The sequence below is a fragment of the Heterodontus francisci genome, unplaced genomic scaffold (genome assembly GCF_036365525.1).
Source record: "Heterodontus francisci isolate sHetFra1 unplaced genomic scaffold, sHetFra1.hap1 HAP1_SCAFFOLD_43, whole genome shotgun sequence".
In the NCBI taxonomy this organism is placed as follows: domain Eukaryota; kingdom Metazoa; phylum Chordata; class Chondrichthyes; order Heterodontiformes; family Heterodontidae; genus Heterodontus; species Heterodontus francisci.
This window is the reverse complement of record NW_027141852.1, coordinates 7,727,259-7,745,399: the sequence shown is the minus strand read 5'-3', so window position 1 is coordinate 7,745,399 and position 18,141 is coordinate 7,727,259. Positions and strand designations below refer to the sequence as shown.

At 43.1% G+C, this 18,141-nt stretch overlaps 1 non-coding gene across 1 annotated transcript; it reads right to left on the bottom strand.

Moving 5' to 3' along the window:
- Positions 1-17,833: 17,833 nt before the first annotated feature.
- trnas-acu (transfer RNA serine (anticodon ACU)) lies at positions 17,834-17,915 on the bottom strand. Its single transcript has one exon. It is a non-coding gene; the product is annotated as a tRNA-Ser (tRNA).
- Between the last annotated feature and the right edge of the window lie 226 nt (positions 17,916-18,141).

Here is an 18,141-nt window from a genome sequence, read left to right as displayed (position 1 = left end):
GTCCAGCGCACAGAGTTGTCCACGACCTAATGTTGCAGACTGGCACATTCCAAGGTCCAGGACTACGTGCTGAGGGACGCACTACAGCTTGGGGCAGCCGCTGCAAAGGTTCACTGGGGAAGACCACTGTGTAAGGTACCCCCACCAAGGTGAAGTGAGGGACTGGATCCATGGAAATCCCCTCGGGCTGTATCCAGAAAATATTTCTCCGCCTTCAGGCTCACTTCTTTGACCAGGAGTCCTCCTCCCGACCAGCAGACCCATTCTCCCACCTCCAGCATTCTCCCTCTACTTGGACCCCCCCCCCCCCCCCCCGGCCACTTACCCGCTCTTGATCTCTTCATTGAAAACTTTCGGCTAGACATTTGTCATCTCAATTTCTTTGCCCCCATCACTCACTCTAACCTGTCCCCCTCTGATCTTGAGGCACTCCGTTCTCTCAGGTCTAACCCCGACATGGTCATCAAACCTGCAGACAAGGGTGGTGCTGTTGTTGCATGGCGTACCGACCTCTACCTTGCAGAGGCTCAGTGCCAACTCACAGATACTTCTTCCTACCTCCCTCTGGACCATGACCCCATCACCGAACATCAAGCCACCGTCCAAAGGACTGTCACTGACCTCATCTCCTCTGGAGATCTTCCCTCTACAGCTTCCAACCTCATAGTCCCGCAACCCCGGACAGCCCGCTTCTACCTCCTTCCCACAATCCACAAACGGGTACGTCCCGGCAGACCCATTGTGTCAGCCTGCTCCTGCCCCACTGAACTTATTTCTTCCTATCTTGACTCTATCTTTTCTCCGCTGGTCCAGTCTCTTCCCAACTACATCCGTGACTCTTCTGACGCCTTGCGTCATTTTGACAATTTCCAGTTTCCTGGTCCCAACCGCCTCCTCTTCACTATGGACGTCCAATCGCGCTGCACCTCCATCCCCCGCCAGGATGGTTTAAGGGCTCTCCGCTTCTTCCTGGAACAGAGGCCCAACCAGTCCCCATCCACCACCACCCTCCTCCGCCTGGCTGAACTTGTTCTCACATTGAACAACTTCTCCTTCAACTCCACGCACTTCCTTCAAGTAAAAGGTGTCGCTATGGGTACCCGCATGGGTCCTAGTTATGCCTGTCTTTTTGTGGGATATGTCGAGCATTCTTTGTTCCAGCCCTACTCAGGCCCCCTCCCCCAACTCTTTTTCCGGGACATTGATGACTGTATCGGTGCCATTTCCTGCTCCCGCCCCGAACTGGAAAGCTTTATCAACTTTGCTTCCAATTTCCACTCTTCTCTCACCCATACGTGGTCCATCTCTGACACTTACCTTCCCTTCCTCGACTTCTCTGTCTCCATCTCTGGGGATAGGTTGTCTCCCAATATCCATTATAAGCCCACCGGCTCCCACAGCTACCTCGACTACACTTCTTCACACCCTACCCCCTGTGAGGACTCCATTCCATTCTCCCAGTTTCTCCGTCTTCGACGCATCTGCTCTGATGATGCTACCTTCCATGACGGTGCTTCTGGTATGACCTCCTTTTTCCTCAACCGAGGAATCCCCCCCACTGTTGTTGACAGGGCCCTAAACCGTGTCCGGCCCATTTCCCGTACTTCTGCCCTCAACCCTTCCCCTCCCTTCCAGAACCGTGACAGGGTTCCCCTTGTCCTCATTTTCCACCCCATCAGCCTCCATATCCAAAGGATCATCCTCTGCCATTTTCGCCACCTCCAGCATGATGCCACTACCAAACGCATCTTCCCCTCCCTTCCCCTGTCAGCATTCCAAAGGGATCGTTCCCTCCGCAACAACCTGGTCCACTCCTCCATTACCCCCACCACCTCGTCCCCATCCCATGGCACCTTCCCCTGCAATCGCAGGAGGTGTAATACCTGCCCATTTACCTCCTCTCTCCTCACTATCCCAGGCCCCAAATACTCCTTTCAGGTGAAGCAGCGATTTACTTGTACTTCTTTCGATGTAGTATACTGTATTCGCTGCTCACAATGTGGTCTCCTCTATATTGGGGAGACCAAGCGCAGACTGGGTGACCGCTTTGCGGAACACCTCCGCTCGGTCTGCAAGCAGGACCCTGAGCTTCCGGTTTCTTGCCATTTCAACACTCCCCCCTGCTCTCATGCTCACATCTCTGTCCTGGGATTGCTGCAGTGTTCCAGTGAACATCAACGCAAGCTCGAGGAACAGCATCTCATCTATCGATTAGGCACACTACAGCCTGCCGGACTGAACATTGAGTTCAATAATTTCAGAGCATGACAGCCCCCCATTTTACTTTCATTTTTAGTTGTTCTTTCTTTTTTCTTCTTTTTTGCTTTTTTACATTTTTTGCAACCTTTTATATTGCATTTATTTCATTTCATCTTAGTTTATTCAGTTTGCTTACCCACTGTTTTTTTTTCAGGTTTGCACTTGCTGCTGTTCAATATTCAGTCCGTTAACACCTACTCTGTACTAATGCTTTGTCTTTCAACACACCATTAACATATTGTTTGCTTTGCTCCATGACCTTTTGGTCAGCTATGTGGCCTTGTCCAACCTGCACCTTCTCCTTTGTTATCTCTTGCCCCACCCCCACCTCACTTGCTTATAACCTGTGACATTTTTAATATTTGTCAGTTCCGAAGAAGGGTCACTGACCCAAAACGTTAACTCTGCTTCTCTTTCCACAGATGCTGCCAGACCTGCTGAGTGGTTCCAGTATTTCTTGTTTTTATTCCAGAAAATATTTGTTTGCTGCAAAAAGTACATGGCAGGTAAAATGAAATGGAAGGGTTGTGAGGCAATTCACTCCTGTACTGAAGGAAACTGATCTCCTTTGCAATCTTTGTATTGTTGACTTGGTGCTGTTTTTGAACTGTTTTGTAATGTATCTTTTTATAGTTTTTTTAACGAATAAAGTATATGTTGGAAATTTTCAAAAAAGTTCAGAGAATGTTCACTGGATTTATTCCTGTGATGAGGGGGTTGTCTTTTGAGGAGGATTGAGCAGGTTGGACCCATACTGATTGGAGTTTAGGAACATGAGAGGTGATCGTATTGAGACATATAAGATTCTGAAGGGTCTTGACAGGGTAGATGCTGAGAGGATGTTTCCCCTCGTGGTGGAATCTAGAACTAGGGGACACAGTTTCAGAATTAGGGATTTTCCATTTAAGAAGGAAAGGAGGAGGAATTTCTTCTCTCAGACAGTTGTTCATCTTTGTATTTTTATCTACAAGGAAGTCAAGGGTTATGGGGGGCAGGCAAGAAAGTGGGGTTGATGCCATGATCAGATCAGCCATGATCCTATTGAATGGCAGAGAAGGCTCGAGGGGCCAAATGGCCTACTCCTGCTACTATTCCTGTTCTTATGATCTCATTGCAGCTTGTTCCAAATAGAGACAAAAGAGTGGAATTCCAGAGGAGAGGTGAGAGTAATTACCCTTGAGTGAGTGTGGCATCAAGGATCCCCAGCAAAATTGAAATCAATGGGAATCAGGGGAAAACTGTCCACTTGTTGGAGTCATACCTAGCACAAAGCAAGATGATTATGGTTGGTGGAGGCCGATCATCCCAGCCCAGGACATTGCCTCAGGAGCTTCTCAGGGTCGTGTCCTTGGCTCAACCATCCTCAGCTGTTTTATTAATGAGTTTCCCCTCAACTTAAGTCAGAAGTGGGAATGTTAGGTGATGATTCACAACTCCTCAGATACTGAAGCAGTCCATGTCTGCAAGCAGCGAGACCTGAACAACATTCAGGCTTGAGCTGATAAGTGACAAGCGACTTGGTTGCCACAAAAGTGCCACGCAGTGAACATCTCCAATGAGAGAGAATCAAACCGTCTACCTTTTAATACTCAGCAGCATTATCATCACTGAATCCCTCACCAGCAACATCTTGGGGGTTATCATTGATTATAAACTAAACTGGACCAGTCACATCTATGCTGCGGCTTTTAGCGTAGGTCAGAAATTGGGAATTCTGCAGCAAGTATCTCACCTCCTGACATGCCAAAGCCTGTCCATTGTCTACAAGGCACAAGTCAGGAGTGTGATGGAATACTCTCCACTTTTCTGGATAGCTGCAGCTCCAAAAACACATAAAGAGCTCAATACCACCCAGGACAAAGCAGTCCTCTTCATCGACACCTCACCCACCACTTTAAACATTCACTCCCTCCACCACCAGAGCACAGTGGCAGCAGTGTGTACCACCTACAAGATGCACTGCAGTAACTCGCTAAGTAACGTTCGACAGCACCATCCAAACCCGTGATCACTACCACCTCGAAGGACAAGGGCAGCAGATGCATGGGAACACCACCACCTGCAGGTTCACCTCCAAGTCACTCACCATCATGACTTGGAACTATATCACCATTTCTTCACTGTTGCTGGGTCAAAATCCTGGAACTCCCTCTGCAATAGCACTGTGGGTGCTCCTACACCACATTGACTGCAGCAGTTCAAGAAAGCAGCTCCCCACCACATTCTCAAGGGCAATTAGGGATGGACAATAAATGCCAGCCTTGCCAGCGATACTCACACCCAAGAATGAATAAAAAAACAAATCATTCTCCACAGATTCCCCAGAATTCCGGCTTGGACATTTACTTCAGGAGCACAGAGCTTTATATAACTACAACATGAGTTCCAATCTTCAGATTCCATCCGCCTTTCACATTATTTTCTACCAGTCCACTAGCGTTTAGTGATTCAGCACTCGGGTCTCTGCTTCTCCAGTTTCTAACATCTCGCCCCTTATAAAACACACTCTGATCTATCTTTCGTAGGTCGTAGATGACCCCTCATTTTCAACTCCATCTGCCAAAGCATTGCTCACTCACTTAATCTATCAAGAAGATTTGAAAATAAATTTCTTGCCAAAGGATAATGTTCTGCTTCTGCTCCCTCGCCGTTTGCTTTTCCCGTTAGTCTTTCATTTGGTGTAAATCCAGGGAAAGTAAAGATGGAAGGAAGGAGGGAGGGAAAAATCTCCTTTTCGTGATCCCTATTTGATCTTCATTCCAGTCCAATTTGGGTGAAGAATTCCGATTGTCTGTCTCAATTTTAATAAAGGACAAACAATTCTGGAATCACCAGTGAGATATTGACAAGAACATGTTTCCAGGCCAACTTTCCACAAAAGCTCCCCCACAACAATGTACTAGACACTTCATAAACTAATGACAAAATTGGGATCCGAACCCACACATGCAAAGCAAAATGTATTAGCACGCCACCGTCTTAACCTCTCGACCACCTTGTCAGCTGTTTGGTCAATACAGATCCTGGCTGTGCAGCCAGATGTGCAATGATGGAAATGTAGCTTCTGTAAGTAAATGAAATTTCCATCACATCAGGTCATGGCCTGTTGGGAATGGAGCGGTGTGAAACATTTCCAGACCATGTCCAACACGTTTCTACTCAGTGTGAAAACCCACCACGGAAAGACTGGAACATACAATCATTTCATCACATCATGATTAACATCACTCAGACACCTGATACATTTGGTCACTGACGAAGTCATGATGACCGAATTTCTCATGAAATGACAACTGAACTAACTGACTGGAAGAATTGCTTTAATTCCACATGATCAGAGAGGCACAGCCTCAGACCGACTTGGCAGATGAGTATTGATTGAATAATTTCTGTGTGAGGAATGTTCCAGCATCATAAACCAGGGGAACGTGCTGACTGAGCTGTGTCTTCATCTCTTCTGGGCAGTCGGACAGTTCACCCTTCATTCTGCTCTGATTCACTTTCCCAAAGCGGATCTACAGATTCTCAAACAGATCTGTTCACAAGAAAACAGATGTAAACGATTGATAGCTAAACTTTTGAAGCAAGGATGTGAATCCAAGATTTTCTGATTATTGGACAAACACTCGAGCCAACAAAGCTGCAGAGGCAGGTCACAAATGCTGTGACAACTAAGGGCAGAGTAGGGCACTCTTTATTCTCATCCCACTTCTCCACAGGTCACAACATCTATCTTAACTTTTCCCACTTACTGAAACAGTCAATCATAGACTCTATTTTTCCCAGAATAGAAGACACTGATCAGGTTTCTTTAATGAACAACAAAATGATTCATTTATTGTAGAACAAGTTTTAACTAGTCATGAAGTAAAGCATAAACACACAGGTGGAAATTTTAAAAGTTCCCTTTTCACCTTTACTTTTAAAGTCTTTTTTTTAAATCTTCGAGCCACATGCACACACACACATACACCGGTTAACTGAAAAGATGAAAGGGATTTAAAAAAAAAAATTTTTACATTTTGTTATGTTGCAGAAAATCCAGATTGCGCCCAATTGTTGAACAAATTCTCCGGACTCAGACCTTGAGAATCAAACACTTTATTGCATGATATCATGGGGGATAACACCTTACCTAAAGGCGGTCCAGTGCTACTCCCAAAAAGCTACAGATCGCCGTGGACTTATATAGTATAAAAGAGGCAGAGCTAACAGTTTCACAATTAGATAAGCACCCACAAGACTGCCTCCGTAACGGTGCACCATGCAGGGTCCGAGGTCTGCAAAACATCAGTTTCAACAATAACAAGCTAGTTCCTTAATTCAATGCCCACTCCAGACACCATATCTGGCCGTAACGTCTGATTGTGGTTAGCTGCTCTGTCTACATTTTATGACCGTTGGTTATGGTTAGATTAGCTACAAGCTGTCTCCTGCTTTTCTGCTTCTACAAAGTTAAGTAATAATTAGCAAAGCTAAGAAAATTTCTCCAACAATCCCTCCTTTTATCATACCATGATAATCCAGCATCATCATGAGTCGAGGGAGAGGCAGGGGCTTAAAGTAAGCATTGAAGCATAATATCTTTTTCTGCCATTGCGCTGTAGCAGCCGCAAGGCCAAGCTAGCAATACATGATTGATTAATCTCAGCTTAAATGTCCCCATAATATTCTGTTCTTAAAATTCTAAAATTCTGTTCTCACAGTCCCCTCTTGACTCTTCTACAACCCTTTTAAGAATCCTTCCTTTGATCCCACCTCAGTGCCTTTAATGGTCTCTATTTGTCTAGAAACAGCCTTCAACACCCGGAGGGTCGCACTCAATACGTCGCCTGCTTATATCACAAGGGGGCAGCGGGAACTCTGTCAAGGCATAAATTTTGCAGGGGCTTCAAATACTTGCTTACAAAATAAAAGGGTGGTACACTTGTACAATTACAAATTCATTTAAACATCACTGTTACATTATCGATTGTATAAACATAATACAATTTCATAAAGTACATTGATCATTCATTTGCTCACTTTAAGTATATATGAAAAGGTTATACAATTACCCTTTTATGGCATAACTAATTGTCCCTCCTTTGACAGAGTAAGTTCGAACACTAATTGCTTTTCGGGTAGCTGTCCAACCTGTGTTCATACATCCTCTTGCATCGCCTAATTAATTTCTTAAGTTGCCAAATTAAGTATGTCACATCTAACACCATGATACCCAAAACCACTATCAGGACATGGGAGATGATTCTAAACCAGGGGTGTATCTGCACGTCTGACCCCAGTTCCAGAAGTCCTCCTGCAAGGTAGAATCATTTATCTTGTCAATCTCATCTTGTAGCATCTTCGACTGTTGTTCCAGCTTGCAATGGCTTCTAGCTGCTGTCTATCTTTACCCAAGTGTGTGGGCAATGGTTGAATAGTATATTCATAGTCCCGGAGGTAATATGTCAAATCCTCCTTAATACTTTCTGTCACAGTTATCGTTTCTGCCTTTTGTTTATGTTTCTCTACCAACTCCATTTTCCCTACTCGGGTTGGTATTTGTGGGTTGAACCAAAATGTACTGTTGCTCACTGGACAAGTCCGTTTCTGTCCATACTGGTACTCCTTCGCTGTGGTGGTTAAGCAATATCTCCCCTTTCCCACATAGGCCACATGGGTTAGTCCTGACAATGCTTTCCCAGCCTCCCTGGTGCTATTTACAGTGGCATTAAATCCACATTTTGATTCTGCCAATTTATCTATAGGATGAGGACATATGATCACCTGGTTTTCCAGACTACACTCAGACAATGGACAATGTTGTTCCAATTACCTCTTTTCCAATTTCCACAACATAGGGTAAAATATCATTGTATCATTACCAAATTCCTTTCTCAACAATTGTCACAGTAATATCTTGTACAACTCTCGGGTCTTCTCAGGGCACCAGTCAGGTAGCTGGATGTCTGAGAAAATCAATATTACCGTTACCAACTCAAGCTTTACAATATCATATACAATTTTATTCGTTTTTTATTATCGCAAGTCCATTTTCTGGTCCTGTAGTCAATGCAAGGCAAGGGAGACCAGTCACTTGTGGCTGTTGGGTCGTAACCTTACTCGTCGGTAATTCGGATGTGGGGTTAACCGTGGGGTTGGTGCTTCTTGTCTGTTTAATCTCACAACCTGAAATAGGAACTATCCTTTTTTTATCTTAGAGCTTTAATATCTTGCGCTAGGAGGAGTTCGGGGATTGGCTGCACTCACTTTTGCTCTGTCTCATGCTTTCCCTGTGTTATTACTATTCCCAAATAAGAAACCTTTTCCTTCATTATCGGTGCCATTTTCAGCCTAACTTTCACTCTGACCTTCTGAAGGAAGGTGGAATATCGATGGATTATTATAAAATCCCTGAGAGAGACACGTCCAGATGTACTGTTGTCCCTTGAACATAAACGCAAATTTATATTCACACTCTTGTGCCAACTGTATGGACCAGAATCCATTGCTAATGTTTAACCACTGATTTTGTTATTTTCTAAAACTTTGATTGTCCTCTTAAATATCAGATAGATATCCCTTTGAGTGCTTTAAATAACCACTCATATCAATTAAATTTTGTTTATTGATTCCAATTTCTTATGCCCAGACTTGGTTGTACTTTTTGTCCATTAAGGACAGAAGTGTTTGCAACTATCTTTCCTTCTCAAGCATTTTGTCTCATTGATAAAGTTGCTGTGATATTTGATGTCTGCAATTAAGTTTTAAATTCTCAAAGCTGCTGGATCTCTTGTTGTGGCATCAGTTCTCATGTGGCCTTGGAACCTGCCGTCCCCTGCTTAAAAAGAATCCATTGTGGCTCTGCCCCTGAGCCCAATGGGTTAATTTGTCCAATTCTATCTGTCAACTTAGAAATGTAAAATTTGGCAATGTCCAATATGTATAAATTTGACTCTCAGCAATGCAAAAACTGCAGCGGGTTAAGTTCTTTGTTTGTATCCAAGGGGGCGGAGCAAAACATTCTCAGCTACGTGATCAAAAAGAACTATCCATTTTAAATTTTTTTCAATCCATTTGGTATCCTTAGGGTTTATAAACAACAAAATCATGTGTAACATTTTCAACTTCAAAGGAAAGCATCTCCATCAGGAAAGACAGCATTTTTAGATTAAACTCCAATTGTTTCCAAATTCCAATTCACTGCAATAAATATTTTTTTAAAAAATCAAAACTGCCGATGTTACATGAGTGAGTCCCACGTCCGGAACTTAAGACTCCTCCAAAACATGATATAATAAACTTGAAAGTTCATTGTTGCAACAAATGAAATTTCCAGTTCTTCAACTTAAACAGGTCAATTAACCTTAACAGTATTAATTCAATTCAGACTTATTAACTTATAATACTTATTAACTACACACAACAGAACAGAATAGCACGTGCTTATTTTAAAAGATAGGTAAATTACGTCATTTTTCTTGCTCTTTCTTCAGGTGCCAGCCTGTAATAAAACCAAAAACTAAAGAAAACGTTATTTAACATTCTTACAACAAAAGACTTAACACCAGCTTTTTAAACAGACAGAATCTTTCCTATATCTCCTTTGTTTATTTATCTCTCCCTTAAAACAATATAACAGTCAATAAAACATGTCTTCAAATTTAGACTGTAAAATAAAACAATAGCAAAGTTTCCAATTAAAACAATGTTCCAAACCCCAAATTAGATTTCTGCCAGACATGTTCAGACCTTCAAGGCTGAAGCTTATCCCTCAGAAAATTGTTCATTGCCTTTTCACAGTTGCAAAAACAACTAAAAATAAAACTTTAACTTAAAATATAATTCAATTTTATATCCCATTCCTGGGTGCACAATCTTAAATCGAAATGAACACACTCAACAATCACTTTTCACACTCATTCAATTCCAAACAACTTAATAGACTCATGCTTTTAACATTAAAGCCAGACAACAAAGAGTTAACGACAGTCAGTTCTACAGAACACAAACTGTAAAATCCAGATATTCAATTCATTCACGGAAGCTTCCGACATTCTCACAGTCGAATCAAAGACATAGTTACTTGTTTTACTCTAAAACATACCTATCTTTCAAACACATATTTACCGTGGCGCTTCTGCGTCTTCTTCGAGGGGGGAAACGGACGTGGGTCGCCATTCTCCAGAGGACATGGATTACTCGTCCCCGGGGGCAACCCTTCCTTCTTGGAAGCCGTTGAGTCCACTCCTACGTCTACTTTCTCAAAACCTTCTAATTTTGTGAGTTAATTTCGATGGAATAAACAACATTAACACAAACAAAAGACAAAACCACACACAAGGAGACAAACAGGCGCAGTTAATGTTAAATTCTCAAGGTCAGCTAACCGGCTCATCCCTGTCTCTTCAGGTCAACGGTATTTTCGTTCTCCAACTCTTGTCACCCGCATCTTTCTCTAGGGCCAGATCAGCGGGTGTACTCAGGAGCCCCGAAAACGTGCCTGTTGGGTCAATTTGGTAATTTAGTTACAGCCCCAGTCATCTCTGTCCCATATCTTGTCACCGTATTTTACTCACTTCCCATGTCTGAGAGTTAACTTCGTATACTCAATGGGATCAGGTATTCGGCCCAGCCGACTATGCCAGATTCCTAAATTTACTGGATTTTCCACTTATCTACTTTTCAACTTCTCTTCGCAGAATTACTCACTTCCCATGTGTGAGCTTAACTTACTCAATTTTAGACCTTTTCTGATCAGGTTTCAGCCAATTCTTCCTTGACCCCTTTGTTCCCTTCGCCCATTTAAATCCTGGCCTTCACGTGGCACCCAATTGTCCTCTTAATTCCGGCTCAGGCTGGGTGATTGGGATATCAGGGTCGCAGAAAAGTTGACTTACCCCTGATCCTGTTGATTATTTTTTCACTAGGTTCTTTTGGATCCCGTGAACTCAGGGATCCTGCCAACTATGCCAAACTGTTGGAGAAAATCCAGATTGTGCCCAATTGTTTAACAAATTCTCCGGACTCAGACGTTGAGAACAAACACTTTATTGCATGATATCATGGGGGAACACACCTTACCTAAAGGCGGTCCAGTGCTACACCCAAAAAGCTACAGATCGCCGTGGACTAATATAGCATAAAAGAGGCAGAGCTAACATTTTCACAATTCGATAAGCACCCACAAGACTGCCTACGTAACGGTGCACCATGCAGGGTCCGAGGTCAGCAAAACATCAGTTTCAACAATAACAAGCTAGTTCCTTAATTCAATGCCCACTCCGGCCACCATATCTGGCCTTAACGTCTGATTGTGGTTCGCTGCTCTGTCTACATTTTATGACTGTTGGTTGTGGTTAGATTAGCTACAAGCTGTCTCCTGCTTGTCTGCTTCTACGAAGTTAAGTAATAATTAGCAAAGCTAAGAAAATTTCTCCAACATGTTACAAACACAAAAAAAACCTATTGGGCTGTTTACTAGCTCATTTTTGAAGAAAACATCAGATGATATACGTTGCTCCAAAATTGGAATACAGTCTAACTTCTGAGTATACGTAGACAGGTCACTAGGGTATTTTAGAACCGTTCTTTCCAGAAGGCATTGAGAATTAATTTTAGCAGGCCTTCTTCAAAGACATGCGACAAGATGAATTAACTCAGTGGACTTCGCAGGGTCTTTTAAAGATTTTCTGGAAAACAAGCTGGGTTGTGGTCTTTTCTCCTTCCTTGACACTTCTTCAGGCTAACTTTATCAGCTGCTCACTCCAGCAGGTAAAACACACTGACTCTACAACCAAAAGCTTGTGAGTTTTCTGCTGTCTTAGGTGTACGCTGCTGCTGCCGAGCTTGTCCAATCAAGGGGCGCGAATGACTTCCCTAACCACATCTCCATGTTACGATGGTTTCTGTTCTATATTTAACTTGAATTATGTGACAAACAGTACACATAGTTGCCAAATTGGCTCTTGTGGTGCTCTCTTGAAAAAGAACTGGTCCCACATTTATTCAGTTTGATTATGACTTCTTCAAAAAATATTTTAACAGAAGAAACAGAATCACTTCCATAACATCATGTAGTTTCCCTGAGCTACAGGTTATTGCAAGTCTCTCTGGCTGTGTTTATTTTAGGTGATTTTGTACTCAGGTTCTTTTGGAATCCATGTGTTTGCAGATCTTTGTGAGTGATAAATGTGGTAATATGTTTAAAAGATTTCCCTATAAATTATTCATATTTCCGTCTTTCCCCGAACTTTGTGCAAACATATTAATGAGGGAATCACACACATCAAGCCGTCAAACCTGTCCGCTAAACATTGAAAGGTAACAGTGTTTATTGTAACGGGGTTCCATTTATTCAGACACATCTTGATGATTCACACATGTAATGTATTTGTATATTATATTCATGACATAATGACGTAAATAAACACTTCCTTGCACTTGCCACGCTTGGTAAACATTTTCTCTGCTGATGCCCCCTGAATATATTAGAGAACATGGTGTCGAGGTTGAGATAAAAGTCTGTAAATGTAGGCAGCAAACAGCAGCAGGGACTGCAGTGAACAAGATTTACGTGACATATTTGTGCTTCTATTGGTGGGTGAAATAAGATATTAAACACACAAAATCCTACATTTGAGCTCGCGTAAAAGATTGCTCTGTCTATGGAGATAGCATCAAAGAATGCTCAGGAATTTTGTCCTATACCAGTGATAGTAACACACTTCAGGGGAACTTAAAAAAAAATAGTAAAATGGGCTTTCACATAACAGATGAAATTTTACACAGAGAAGTGTGAGGTGATACAATTTGGAAGGAAGAATGCCATATAAGTGAAAGGTTACAATTCTAAACTGGGTGCAGGAGCAGAGAGACAATGTACACCAATGTTGAAAAGGTAGCTAAGAGCAAACAGGACACTTGGCTTTATTAATAGAGGCACAGAGTAAAAACATATAAGTTATGCTAAACCTTTATAAAATACTGGGAATGAATAGCCTCCACCTGTACCTCCACAGAAAGCTTCCATTCCAGGTTTACACACACTCGTCAGGATCACTCTCCACAGATTCTGCCCTCCAGGCTCAGACACCCACTTCAGGATCACTCTCCACAGATCCCGCCATTCCAGGTTCGGACACCCACTTCATGATCACTCTCCATAGATCCCAGCACTATGGGCTTGGTGACCCTCTTCAGAGATCCTAAATCTCCAGACACGGACATCCTTTGAGGACCACTCTCCACAGATTCTGCCCTCCAGGCTCAGACATCCTCTTCAGAATCACTCTCCATACATCCCGCCACTCCACGCACTGATATCTCCCTCAGGATCAGATCAAAGAATGTTGCTTGTCACTTATCAGCTCAAGCCTGAATGTTGTTCAGGTCTTGCTGCTTGCAGGCACAGACTGCTTCAGTATCTGAGGAGTTGTGAATCATCAGCGAACATTCCCACTTCTGACTTATGTTGAAGAGAAAGCCATCAATGAAAGAGCTGAGGATGGTTGGGCCTTGGACACTGCCCTGAGAAACTAGGTATCCAGTCATGAAAGGTGGAGGATAATTAAATAACGAACCAGATGAGGAGGCTCCAAAAACATCCCTATCCTCAATGTTGGTGGAGCCGAGCACGTCAGTGCAAAAGATAAAGCTGAAGCATTTGAAACCATCTTCAGTCAGAAATTGCTCAGTGGATGATTCATCTTGGCCTCTTGAGGTCCCCAGCATCACAGCTTCCAGTTTTCAGCCAATTTGCTTCACTCCGCATAATGGCAAGAAACAGCTGAAGGCACTCGAAACAGCAAAGACTATGGGCCCTAACAACATTCCGGCTCTAGTGTAAACCTGAGTTCTTTTTGCCTTCAGTCTGGTTCAGTAAATATACTGAGTCGGATGTATAGGTAAAATCAATTACTTTATTTCCGCATTTAGCCGGCTGACTTACTCTAATGCAACGACACTGACTCCACCCAGAGTCTGTCTGGTCCACTAGAGTAAGTGAAGTTTTTTGATACAGGTACTACTGTTTATACATTAAGATTCATGCTATACCCCCTTGTTTAACCAATCAGTGCGATACAATTCGACTTCACCCACGTGGTGACATGCAGTACATCTGTTACTGAGGTGACAATGCACTCCATTTTCAATACATACTTGTTACTAATAAAATATTGTTTTGTACCAGCAAGATAAAACAAAGCAGACAAGCAAGCTAATTAGCAAGAGCATAGGAATCATCAATAATCATTCTAGTCTCACTCCCTGCATGGATCATGAGTCTGTCTCTACCTTGTGACAAGTAATTGCGGCGCATCCTGCTATCTCTGTTAGGTGTACATTCCTGAGTGTTTCATGCAGTCTGCAGCTACATCAAGTAGTGGCAGTTCACGAAGATAAGAGGGGCCGAGCACTCCTCATCACTCACACAGGGATGGACATCATTTGATTCACAGGAGTCCATTTGTTCCAAACCACAGGGAGTCACACAATCAGGCCATAAAGAACAGATGTCTTTGCAATTACCAGTGTCGGCTAGTCTTTACAGTCTCACACGCTCTGCCTTTACTTTTAACTATTTCATTGTGGTTTCTGCCACTTAAAATCAAAGCTCAGCAAAGCTACTATTCCTAACTTGGCTATATTTCCCATTAAGCATAGTGCCATGCCTTTCTGCTCACTTCCACACTAGTACTGAAGACTTGTGCTCCAGAACTAGCTGCGCCCTCAGCCAAGCTGTTCCAGTAGAGCTACAACACGGGCATCGACTTGACAATGTGGAAAGTTGCCCAAGTGTGCCCTCTCCACAAAAAAAATGCAGGACAAATCCAATCTGACCAATTGCCGCCCCATCAGTCTACTATCAATCATCAGCAAAGTGATGGAAGATGTCATCAACAGTGCTATCAAGCACCACACACTTAGCAATAATCTGATCATCGATGCTCAATTTAGGTTCTGCCAGGGTCTCTCAACTCCAGGAAATAATTTGGCAGATAGAGTATAATGTGGGAAAATGTGAGGTTATCCACTTTGGTAGGAAGAATAAAAAAGGAAAATATTATTTAAATTGTGAGAGATTACAGAATGCTGCGGTGTAGAAGGATCTGGGTGTCCTCGTACATGAATCACAAAAAGTTACCATGCAAGTGCAGCAAATAATTAGGAAGGCAAATGGAATGTTACCCTTTATTGCAAGGGGGATGGAGTATAAAAGTAGAGAAGTCTTGCTGCAAATGTACATGGTGCTGGTGAAACCACACCCAGAGTACTGTGTACAGTTTTGGTCTCCTTATTTAAGGAGGGATATACTTGCATTGGAGGCAGTTCAGAGAAGGTTCATTGGATTAATTCCTGTGATGAAGGTGTTGTCTTATGAGGAAAGTTGAGCAGGTTGGACCGATACTCATTGGAGTTGAGAAAAATGAAAGGAGAACGTATTGAGACATATAAGATTCTGAGGGGGCTTGACAGGGTAGATGCTGAGAGGATGGTTCCTCTCGTGGTGGGATCTAGAACTAGGAGACACAGTTTCAGATTTAGGGCTTTTTCATTTAAGAAGGTATTTCTTCTCTCAGAGGGTCATTAATCTTTGGAATTCTTTACCACAGAGAGCAGTGGAGGCTGGGTCATTGAATGTCTTCAAGATTTTTATCTACAAGAGAGCCAAGGGGTATGTGGGCAGGCAAGAAAGTGGGGTTGAGGTCATGATCAGGTCAGCCATGATCCTATTGAATGGCGGAGCAAGCTCGAGTGGCCTAATGGCCTACTCCTGCTATGAGTTCTTCCGATCTTCTGTTCTTATGATCTCATTGCAGCTTGGTCCAAACAGAGACGAAAGACTGGAATTCCAGAGGAGAGGTGAGAGTGATTGCCCTTGAGTGAGTGTGGCATCAAGGATCCCTCGCAAAATTGAAGTCAATGGGAATCAGGGGGAAAACCCTCCACTTGTTGAAGTCATACCTAGCACAAAACAAGATGTTGTGGTTAGTGGAGGCCAATCATCTCAGCCCAGGACATTGCCTCAGGAGTTTCTCAGGGTAGTGTCGTAGACCCTAACATCCCAGCTTTTTCATTGACGACTTTCTCTTCAACATAAGTCAGAAGTGGGAATGTTAGATGATGATTCACAACTCTTCAGATACTGAAGCAGTCTGTGCCTGCAAGCAGCAAGACCTGAGCAACATTCAGGCTTGAGCTGATAAGTGACAAGCAACCTTCTGGCCACACAAGTGCCAAGCAGTGAACATCTCCAATGAGAGAGAAAAAAAATCTACCTTTTGATATTCAGAAGCATTATCATCGTTAAATCCCCCACCATCAACATCTTGACCAGAAACGTAACTGGACCAGTCACATCTATGCTGTGGCTATAAGCGCAGGTCAGAGATTACGAATTCTGCAGCAAGTATCTCACCTCCTGACACCCCAAATCCTGTCCACCATCTACAAGGCACAAGTCAGGAGTGTGATGGAATACATCCCACTCAACAACACTCAAGAAGCTCAACACCATCCAGGACAAAGCAGCGCACTTGATCGGCACCTCACTCGCCACCTTAAACATTCAATCCCTCCACAACCAGTAAACAGTGGCTGCAGTGTGTACCATCTCCATATGCACTGCAGCAACACGCCAAGTATTCTTCAACAGCACCTTCCAAACTCGTAACCACTACCACCTCGAAGGACAAGGGCAGCAGATGCATGGGAACTCACTACCTTAAGGTTCCCCTCCAAGTCACTCACCATCCTGACTTGGAACGATATCGCCATTTCTTCACTGTTGTTGGGTCACAATCCTGGAACTCCCTCCCCAATAGCACTGTGGGTGTTCCTGCACCATATGGACTGCATAAGTTCAAGAAGGCAGCTCTCCACCACCTTCTCAACGGCAATAGGAATGGGTAATTAATGCTAGCCTGAACAGCGATACTCACACCCAAGAATGAATAAAAACCAAATCACTCTCCACAGATTCCCCACAATCTGGGCTTGGACATTTACTTCAGGAGCACAGAGCTTTATATCACTGCAACATGAGTTCCAATCTTCAGATTCTGTTCACTTTTCACATTATTTTCTACCAGTCCACTAGCTTTTATTAATTCAGTATTCGGGTCTCTGCTCCTCCGCCGTTTCTAACATCTCACCTCTTACAAAAAAACACTCTGATCTATCGTAGGTAGTAGATGACCCCTCATTTTAAACTCCATCTGCCAAAGCATTGCTCACTCACTTAATCTATCAAGAAGATTTGAAAATAAATTTCTTGCCAAAGGATAATTTTCGGCATCTGCTCCCTCGCCATTTGCTTTTCCCATTTGTCTTTCACTTGGTGCAAATCCAGAGAAAGTAAAGATGGAAGGAAGGAGGGGAGGAAAAATCCTGCTCCGTTTCGTGATCCCTATTTGATCTTCATTCCAGTGCAGTTTGGGTGAAGAATTCCAATTGTCTGTCTCAATTTTAATAAAGTATAACTCATTGTGGAATCATTGTCTGGACATTGACAAGAACAGGTTTCGAGGCTGACTTTGCACATAAACTCCACCAACACAAACAATACACTGAACAGTTCATAAACTAACAACAAGGATGGGATTCGAACCCACGTGTGCAAAGTACAATGAATTAGTAGTCCATCGCCTTAACCTCTCTGCCACCTTGTCAGTTGTAGAGGTATAGTTGTCACCTTCAGCACAGTTTCTGGCTGTGCAGCCAGCTGTGTAATGATGGAAATATATCTTCTGTCAGTAAATGAAGTTGGGAATGGAGCGGTGTGAAACATTTCCAGACCATGTCCAACCCGTTTCTACTCAGTGTGAAAACCCACCACGGAAAGACTGGAACATACAATCATTTCATCACATCATGATTAACATCACTCAGACATCT